The sequence below is a fragment of the Theropithecus gelada genome, chromosome 7a, assembly GCF_003255815.1.
Source record: "Theropithecus gelada isolate Dixy chromosome 7a, Tgel_1.0, whole genome shotgun sequence".
Lineage (NCBI taxonomy): Eukaryota > Metazoa > Chordata > Mammalia > Primates > Cercopithecidae > Theropithecus > Theropithecus gelada.
In genome coordinates, this window is record NC_037674.1 from 28,175,303 (window position 1) to 28,184,872 (window position 9,570).

General features: G+C 42.9%; 1 pseudogene; it reads left to right on the forward strand.

The window, feature by feature from the left end:
• The first annotated feature begins 8,419 nt into the window (after positions 1 to 8,419).
• Positions 8,420 to 9,232, forward strand: LOC112627395 (annotated as a pseudogene).
• Positions 9,233 to 9,570: the final 338 nt, after the last annotated feature.

The window sequence follows — 9,570 nt, forward strand, 5'->3', positions numbered from 1 at the left end:
TCTCGAACTCTCCCTCTCTAATGACTGCAGCTGCTCGGGGCACCTCGGGGGAGGACATAGGAAGTAGTCTTCTTTGCTGCCAAATCCAACCTCTGGGTTATTTATTATTTCAGAAGATACCTTGCTATTTAAGCACTAAGGCTCATGTTTTCCCTTTTCCTTAAGGAACAAATTCCATCATAGTCAAGGCCACACAATTAGGTGTACAGAAGCAGAGCCAACACCTGATAAGACGGACCTTCATTTAGCGAGAGTTCTGACAGCCACCAGTGATTGCTTCTGCAGGAGCCAGTGCAGCAGTCAGATTTGTCTCTCTCCTTTCCCTCCCTTCCTCCCTCCCTCCTTCCCTCCCTCCTCCCCTCCCTCCTCCCCTCCCTTTCTTCCCTCTCTCTATTTCTGTCTCTCCCTCCCTCCATCCCTCCCTCTGTCTTTTTGCCTACTAGCAGACATCTCTTTTAAGCATTGGAGACAGTATTTTTGGAAAAGTCTAAACAAATAGCAAGAGAGGATGTTCTTTTTCATTCTGTAAACATAAAATGATTTAAATAAGGGTCTTTTAAAAAGATGAAATGATAAAATAATGCAAGGTTATCCATTATATTACATCTTAAACTGCGCTCAGGGAAAACTACTAGAACATTTGGAGAGGAAGTCACACTTTTCCTCCATAATATTAAGTACAATCTTCAGAATACACGGGTTATTCGTCTTTTTTTTTTTTTCTTCATTTTTTTTCCCCTCAAGAGTGTTAGAGAGCTTACAGCATGGCTAAAGCAGCAAAGAACTCACTGGCTTCCTCTCCCAGGGGGCTGTTTCTAGACCCCACCTTGACCTCTACGTGATTTCCATGGCTGCTCTGAGGCCTTAATGACTGGTCATCCAGGAAAGGGTCAATCAAGTCTCATGCTGTTGTGGGGGTAAAAGGACAAGCTGGGAAGCCATTTGTATCATTTTACAGAGAAAAGGGTTAAAGATGGCAAAGTATGAGGGCTTTTTAAAGACAGCTCCAGGGAACATTAGGACATTAGGGCCTATAAGTATCTGGCCTGGCCAATGACTTGAAACCTCACTAGATACCATTCCTTGTCTCACGACAAAGCCCCTTCTGCAAGCACCCTGTTTAAAGTCATTATCCTGGGCCTTGTATTTGTCATCCACCCTTGCTCTTTGTGTCGCCCTATTCCTATATTTATGCAGCTCCTGACCTTTTCTTAGCTTTCCTTTGCATTTCTGTACCAGTCGATGGATACAGCTTCCCTGGTTTTGACCTTTGGCCCTGCTAGAACTGGGCTTGTCCTCTGGGTCCACTCTTGCTGGCGGTTCTAATCACAAGTGGGTCCAAGATTCTCTTAGCTCTGTCCAGCCTGCCCTGATTTCCCCAACAGGCAGGCTGAGCAGTAGTGCCTCCTTCTACTTTGTGTGTATGTGTGTGTGTGTGTGTGTGTGTGTGGTGACAGGTGACCTGCTCTTCAAGGGGTATTTCCACAGTGAACAACATTAGGCTGGGTGACTGCTCTTCCATATTCCAGTCCACCTTCTATTTGTGTTGTGTTTAAGTCATAGAGGCCAGTGAAATTTAGGAATGTGTAACTTCTAGCTCTGCCAGCATCATTTTGTCTGGCCATAGTTGCTAGGTGAGATCTAGTCACTCCGACATCAAACCCAACCCAAATCACAGTCTCCTTGAATTTTGTGCCTTCCTCCTAGGGTTTCTGCAAGGGGCTCTTGATTAATCAGCGAGGTGTTTGTAAAGCTGAGATCTCTCATTGCAGACGTGACGAGCCATAATTCCTAATAACGGAGCTACCTTTCTCCAGTTGTCTCAGCCTGAGTGAAGGGGCTCTGTTGTGATTTATTGCCTTGCTGCAAAACCTTTGATAAGTGGCCACCAAATGGCTCCTCATTACTCAAAACTGCTCCAATTCTTTACACTAAAGTCCTATCCAAACCTCACACAAGCCACTTGTGTTCTGGAGGAAATGAATCAGGGATCTTCTCACTAAACTATTTTGGCATAAAAAAATATCATAAATGAGAGAGGAGAAAATCTTGTTTGCTAAAGGGCTGCTGGGTGAACTGCCTCTTGGCCTTTCGATAGCATCTTTGAAATGGAAATGGCCAGCTGCCTGACCTTCTGTTCAGTGACCCTTTTTGTAGAAAGTCAAATTGCAGCCGCCTCACAGCAGCAATTCACCTATGGACACAAACAGGATTTCCATTTTTTTCTAACCTTTTTTTTCCTGATGCATTTGTTACCATGAACATTTTTTTACTCGTTACATAAAAGACATCATGCTTAGAAAAAGAGACCCTTTACATCAAAAGGATTGTAACTCATAATGATTTCAAAATACTAGGGAGGTGTCTGTCTTTAATTCTGCTCTCCATCCTATTTTAAAAATGTATTGTAATGTGAAAAGGCCTGAGAAAAGATGATATTCTTGAACAGAGTTTGGGGTTGTTAATGTTCCTACTCTCTTCTTGTGGTTGAGGGGAAAAAAATCTTGATTGTATTAAGAAGGGGGAAATAATCCCCACCTTACTGTGAACAAAAAGTGAAAAAGAAAGGCAAGTTCTGTTTATATGATTATGGTGAATCCCAGTTAATACGTAAATACCTTTATGTTCTCTCTGTGGAGCAATTCTAAATTGGAATGAGGAGTCTGTTCTAAAATGGAATTAAAACCTGGCTATACTGCCCTTTTGGACCCTGTTGAAGCCTTTGGCACCCCTCTCCACCCCCACCATCCTCCTGCTGGTCCCTCTTCCTTCTCTTTCTGCTCTGATCGGGCAAGGCAGAACAACTTACTGAAGGTTGAGCACCAACACATTGTTTGGCTTGGAGAGTGCTCAGGATGAGACATATTGTTTGGCTTGGAGAGAGCCCTATGGACTCTGCTAGGTGTCCAGTGCTGCTCTACTTCTGATGCTGCTGCTTTGCTGGGACTGCAGGGCCAGTGTGGAGAGAGAGGCCTGCCTCCCACCCCATAGCTCACACCCCACATGTGGTGCCTGTTCTTCACGGGATGGATGGGATTGGGCAGAGGCTCACTCAGTGGCAAAGGGAAAACGACTCTTTCTTTGCCAAAGAAACTAGAGACATGGCTCATTAAGTTTTCATGGTAACAGATATTGAGATTCTGATTCACAGAATAACCCTGCAAGGCTGCATGCAGAGAGTGAAAGGGGCAGATTCTGGGGATGGACAATCTTAAATGTGGATCCTGGCTTGGCCATTTCCTAGTAAGCTGTATGACTGTGGATACATTATTTAATGTCTTGAAGCCTCCTTGTCGTCATCAGTAAACTAAAGGCTAATACTGTCTCCTGGGGCTGATGTGAAGATGAGATGAAATGATGTATGGGAAATTGCTCAGCCCAGAGCTTGGTGCATAGTCAGCACTCAGCGAACATTTCTTCCTTCTCCTTCCCACTTCACAGGTGAGGAAATGAAGGAAATGGCCAGATTGGGATTTGATCCAAGCCTTTCTTTTCTTTTCTTTGTTTTCAAACTCCAAATTCATGGTCTCACAGATTCTCCCTGTGTAAATGGGGATCCAATGATGTTAGTTATTCCTTATGAAATTTTCATCAAGACTTTAGTTTCAAATAAATGTCTTCTGATTTGTTACTCACTGAAATCGCACAAATAATGATTACAAACATGCAGACAAAAGGAAAAAGTGAAAAAATTCCATTTGATCACCTGCTTCTTGTGGGAACCATTTCTCTACCCTACTGAGTTCACACCCTATCAAAAATGAATTAAAAAAACCCTGGAACAAATTAAAGAACACTGAAAAACATTCCTTCTTCTGTACTAATCCTTAAACCTATCACTTTAATCCAACACTTGATCATTTACAAATAGCAATATGCTAGTTCGATATCTAGTCTTATTGAATTCAAACCTGTTTTCTTGAGTCACAATCAAAGCATATGTGATCATTTAATTCTTTTACTAATACCATATCATAAGCATTTTTTTACATTGCTGTCTAGGCCTCATAATTTTAATTTTCATGGCTATAAAATGTCACATTCATTTTATATTATCAAACTTACCCATTTTGGCCTTAAATTTGTGTAGACAATGTAAGCCTAAGGAGAAGGTTGAGAACACTTGTGTGGTGTGAACGCTCCAATTTGCCTTTAGTCATAACTTAAATAAGAGTATATAAGTAATCCAGTGTCCCATGTAGGGGGCTGAAGAAACAAAGAATATGAAGTCTGTACAAAACACAAACTAGAGCAGCAAGTTTAAGCTTTGGGAGGCCCCAGTTAATCTTTTCCTTTGCTCTTATTTTTTATTCAGCTTCTTTTTTTAGCTAACTCCAGGCAGAATAGCAATAAAGACTCCTTGCCTACTGTGGTTCATCAGAGGTATCTCGTGTCACAAGTTCTGTTTTCATCCTGATAGCCAGATATCAAAGGGGCTCAAATACATTGGGCTGTTCCTGATAGAGATCTGAACTTCTAGAGGCCTCTCTGAACTAAATCTATGACCCTCGTGTGCCAGGGCCATTGTTACTTGTGGAACACAATCTTTCTGATCCTATGTGAGGGAGCATGTTCCTTGCAGAAAGCAGGTAGGAGTCAAACCTTTTGTGTGCTCTTGCCCTCCATGAAAATCAAATCCTTGTGGCTACTTGAGCTTCTAAACCTCAGGCTTCATGAAGACAAATCCCTTGATGAAAGTGAATTCTTATGCAGATCTTTGGAAAGTATCTTTAGAAAGTTGGAAAAAGTTTTCAAATTCCTACAAATATGATTTAATTTTCAAAACTTTATATTTCACTTGCACAGTCAAGTCCTTTGTCCAGTCCTTGAACTAACTAAAGTCTGAATTTTTACCAACTTTCTCTTTGGCCTTATGCCTGACAGTAGGTACTGTGTGTTTGTTAAATGAGTGTATGTTTGTTGAACGAATAAATGAAACCCGAAGTCTGAACACAGGTTAAACTCATGGGTTTGCTAATAACTCTTCCATTTACTCTCCATGAGTGATTGTCGATTTAAATAATTTTGAAAAATGTAAATGCTAAAAAGTTTTGGGAGTGTATAGATTTAGGTCTTTGTCTTGCAACTAACTCCCATTGTAAACTTGGACAAGTCATTTCACTTCTAAGGGCCTCAACTTTTGCATCAGTAAAAGGAGGCCAGCAAAGTGTTAGTGGGCAGGGTGATTATCTAGGTGTCCTTTCTCTGAGGCTAGCACCTTGTCTTTCTAGCTTGCTGCATCCCAGTATATCTCCACATGGCCAGAGAGCAGCATTCTCTTACACCTAGCCTTCTATGATTCTAGGACCAATTACTTTGCATCCAGACTCTGTGCAAAAGTAGCAAGAACAAGTGTTCTCAGTGTAGGCATTTGGGTAGATGTCAGTACTGCCATAGGTTTTATGTGTTCAAACTGGTCTCAGAAGATCTGCTGGAATTATCTTCTCTTGGTGATCTCAGGGAGGGGGCCTTTTGGGAGTATACGTCAGTTCAAGCATTGGTTAAATACGCCAGCATGACTGATTTTGGACTTCATTATTTCATCCTTAGTTTGCGTTCTTGCTATTGTATGTTTAGCTGACTATTTAACACTTTTACTTGGATCTACAGATTTCCCCCCACAGAAAAGCAAAATAAAACAAAACAAAACAATACAAAACAAAACAAAACAAAAAGTATGTGGTCTTCTTTGGTATTTATTGTCTTAACGAATGCTACCACTATTCACCCAGAAGGCTAAGCCAAAACTCCAGGAGTCATCCTTGACCTTACCCTGAATTCATCACCAAGTCCTCCTCAGTGTAGCCTTTTATATATTTCTGATTTCCCTCTGCTTCTCTCAGGCTCCAAAGCTGCCTCGCTAGTCTGAGTCACCATGACTTTTTCCCTAAGCACTATAGTAGCTTCCCAGCTGGTCCTCTCATCTCCACCCTTGTCCTCACTGGTCACTGATATATGTTTGCCATAGGAGATTCAGTGGACGTGTCTTCCAGATTGGAAATTAATCACATCTCCCATCCTGCTTGATCCTTTGTGTGGTCAACCATGGCATTTTGGACAATGACCATAATTCCTAACATCTTCTAAAAGCAGTAAGTGGTGTGGCCCTTGCCTGTCAACCCTTTGAGCTCCATGCTCGGTCCTCACGGATCTTCTCTTATGCGGCATCTTTTCTCCTTGAGGAGAGAGAGCACTCCCATCTTTGCCCATGTCTCAGCCCAAGTTGTCTCTCTTCAGGGAAGCCTTGCCTGATTCCCCTCAATCTAAATATGTCCCCATGACCTAAGCTTTCTGGTACATGGGCTTTCTGAAGAACAGAAGAAGAAGAAACTGAGACTTAGAGGATTTAGTTAACGTGTCCAAAGTTAAATAGCTAATAAACAGTGACACTGAGATCCAAGGTCCCAAGACCAATAATGATAAATTCAGGATTCAGAACTGTATTTGATTCTAAACTCTCTGCTGCTGACTACTGTGCCAGAGATGGGAAATAGGTTTTTACTTCACATAGTAATTTTGATGAGCAGTGCTGTCTATAGTGACATGATGAAAAGGATTTCTGAGGTTGCATCCTTGCTCAGTGGAAAAGCATACCATGTTCAATTAGTGATGCCTGTCACAGGTGAGGAATAGGAGAAGGAAGGTAGACCAGGCAGGTAATTGCCCCATGCAAATGCTATAATGCACAATGTTATAGTCCTCATTTGACTTAAGGAAAAATCAAGAACAGAACCTCCTTGTAGGTCAGAAGGGTGAGGAGCAGAACCCAGGACCCCTTAAGAAGGGATAGAGAGCATGATCATTGGGCTCTTGAAGGATGCCATGTCAAGCAGTTGTGAAAATCACTCCCTATCTTTTTTTTTTTTTTCTGAGACGGAGTCTTGCTCTATCCCCCAGGCTGGAGTGCAATGGCTCAATCTAGGCTCACTGCAACTTCTGACTCCCGGGTTCAAGCGACTCTCCTGCATCAGCCTCCTGAGTAGCTGGGATTATAGGTGCCCACCACCACGCCCAGCTAATTTTTGCATTTTTTTAGTAGAGACGGGGTTTCACCATGTTGGCCAGGGCGGTCTCAAACTCCTGACCTCAGGTGATCCGCCAGCCTTGGCCTCCCAAAGTGCTGGGATTACAGGCATGAGCCACTGCACCTGGCCTCCCCATCTCTTTATAGGCCTCTTTATCTCCCTGCTATGAAGAAAGCTTTGATTGACATGTCACTGTGTGCTCTTGTGGCAAGAAGCCAGGACTGGCAGAAGCAGATGGTAGAGATAGGAGTTCACTCCAAACTTTCTCAAGTTCACACCCTCATGATGCCTTTTAACATAGCGTATTGGAAAACTCAACTTACTTTCTGCAAAAAGATTCCAGGAAGGTGTGAAGGTGGAGGGTGGTATGGGGTGAGCATTTTTCTCTCACATGTCAGGATCAGATGTCCGGCTTCTAGCCATGTTCTGAAGTACGCTTGGCTAACATCTCTTTGAAGATCTGGGGTTTGTCTTATACACTGCTGAAGCTGCTCTGTAGTACCCAACACAGGGCTTCACCCATTAGTTCATGATGGTTGAATCCATTTTACTGTGGAAGGTCCCAACTTTCCCAAGGCAAAAGGCATTGCCTTATTCTTCATCTAATGAGTTCTTTTCTGTGTCCTTGTCTGGGCACATGGTCTGGAACTGGGTTATTGGCTGAAGGTTTAAGCAGCTTTCTTGCTACAGCAATGTAGAGTTTACTTTCCTCTTGGGCAGGAGACTACACCAGGCTTATACAAGCATACCAGCTTACCTCAGCTCTCAGAAGGTGCATGCAATTGGATCTATGTCCCTTCCTGTGGTCCTTGTCTCCTGATTTTCACAAGAAAGGGATAGAGGCTGTAGCATTTCAGTATTCTGGTTTATGGTTCTGGATTCTGGGTTTCTAGTTGAGGATTATAGCTGGTGAGTGTTTGAATTCTTGCCTGTGACTCTTTAAATCCCTTCTGCTTCCACAATGGCATGCTTACTTCTAGTCAATATCCAGGGCAGAGATTTTGATTCCACTCCAAATCTGTTTCTCCCTTAGTTTTCCTTTCTTAGTATTATCAGGTCAAAAATCTGTTTTTCCTTCAAATTTCCATCAACGTCGAGTCCATCAACAAACCTGTCAGTTCTACCTTCAAAACATTCTCCAATTCTGCTCCTGTCTCCCCTACCCCAACCACTACCATCTCAATGCTGGCTTCCTTTATTTCCTAACTAGACCAACGTAGCTTCCTCACTTATTTCTCTACTTCTACCTTCAGCTATCTCTATTTCACTTTCATACAGCTTCCAGAATGATCTTTATTAAAAAATACTTAATTTTGCCTTTCTGCGCTACCCACAGAGGGGTCCATTCGGCGTTGTTCTGGATTCCTGTCATAACTTAAAGGGAAACTTTCACAATGTCTGGAGCCCTTGATGCCCTGCAAATGAAGGAGGAGGATGTCTTTAAGTTCCTTGCAGCCGGAAGCTACTTAGGTGGAACCAATCTTGACTTCCAGATGGAACAGTACATCTGTAAAAGGAAAAGTGATGGCATCCACACCATAAATCTGAAGAGGACTCAGGAGAAGCTTCTGCTGGCAGCTCGTGCCATTGAAAACCCTGCTAATGTCAGTGTCATATCCTCTACGAATACCGGCCAGAGGGCCATGATGAAGTTTGTTGCTGCCACAGGAGCCACTCCAATTGCTGGCTGCTTCATTCCTGGAACCTTCACTAACCAGATCTAGGCAGCCTTCTGGGAGCCACGGGTTCACCAGCCTGTCATGGAGGCATCTTATGTTAACCTACCTATCATTGCTCTGTGCCATCCTTGCAACAAGGGAGCTCACTCAGTGGGTTTGATACAGTGGAGGCTGGCTTGGGAAGTTCTGCGCATGCGTGGCACCATTTCCTGTGAACACCCGTGGGAGGTCATGCCTAATCTCTACTTCTACAGAGATCCTGAAGAGATTGAAAAAGAAGAGCAGGCTGCTGCTGAAAAGGCTGTGACCAAGGAGGAATTTCAGGGTGAATGAACTGCTCTAGCGCCTAAGTTCACTGCTACTCAGCCTAAGGTTGCAGGCTGGTCTGAAGGAGTGCAGGCACCCTCTGTGCCTATTCAGCAGTTCCCTACTAAAGACTGGAGCACTCAGTCTGCCACGGAAGACTGGTCTGCAGATTCCACTGCTCAGGCCACTGAGTAGGTAGGAGCAACCTCTGAATGGTCTTAAGCTGTTTTTGCACGGGCTCTTAAGCAACATGGAAATAAGGTTGGTGGAAAATAAATATCAATTTCCAAATAAAAATACTTAATTTTTAGAGAAGTTTAGGCTCACAGCAAAATTGAGTTAAAGATACTGAAATTTTTCCATTTTACACCCATCTCACTTCCCATGCACAGCCTCTACCATTACAAACCTCTTTCACCAGAGCGGTACATTTGTTACAGTTGCTTAACCTACACTGATGCATTATAATTACCCAAAGTCTATAATTTAAATTAGAGCTCACTCTTGGTGTTGAACGTTCTCTGGGTTTTGGCAAATGTATAATGTCATGTGTCCACCAT